Source organism: Buceros rhinoceros, unplaced genomic scaffold (assembly GCF_000710305.1).
Source record: "Buceros rhinoceros silvestris isolate BGI_N320 unplaced genomic scaffold, ASM71030v1 scaffold14983, whole genome shotgun sequence".
Taxonomy (NCBI): Eukaryota; Metazoa; Chordata; class Aves; order Bucerotiformes; family Bucerotidae; genus Buceros; species Buceros rhinoceros.
In genome coordinates, this window is record NW_010404325.1 from 1 (window position 1) to 321 (window position 321).

Here is a 321-nt window from a genome sequence, read left to right on the forward strand (position 1 = left end):
GGGATGCGGTGAAACAGGGAGAGGCAACCAGTGTTTCCTAAACGCCACTGTGCCTGTTTTCTCCAAACCAGTTTCCCCCGAGATTTCTCTCCTGCCCAGCATGATTCCACCAACCCACAGCGGGTTCTGCACGACCTGGAACTGGTTCTCGTGGAGGAGCGACAGCGGCTGCGGTCCCAGCTCCTCCGAACAGCAGCCATCGCCTGCAAAAACATGACCCAGCCCAGCCCCGGCTGTTCCCCAGCACGCATCCCGGGCTCCTCGCCACCCTCCAGCAGCGTGTTTGTTTTCAGCAGTGGATTTCTTTCTAACGATCTGGCG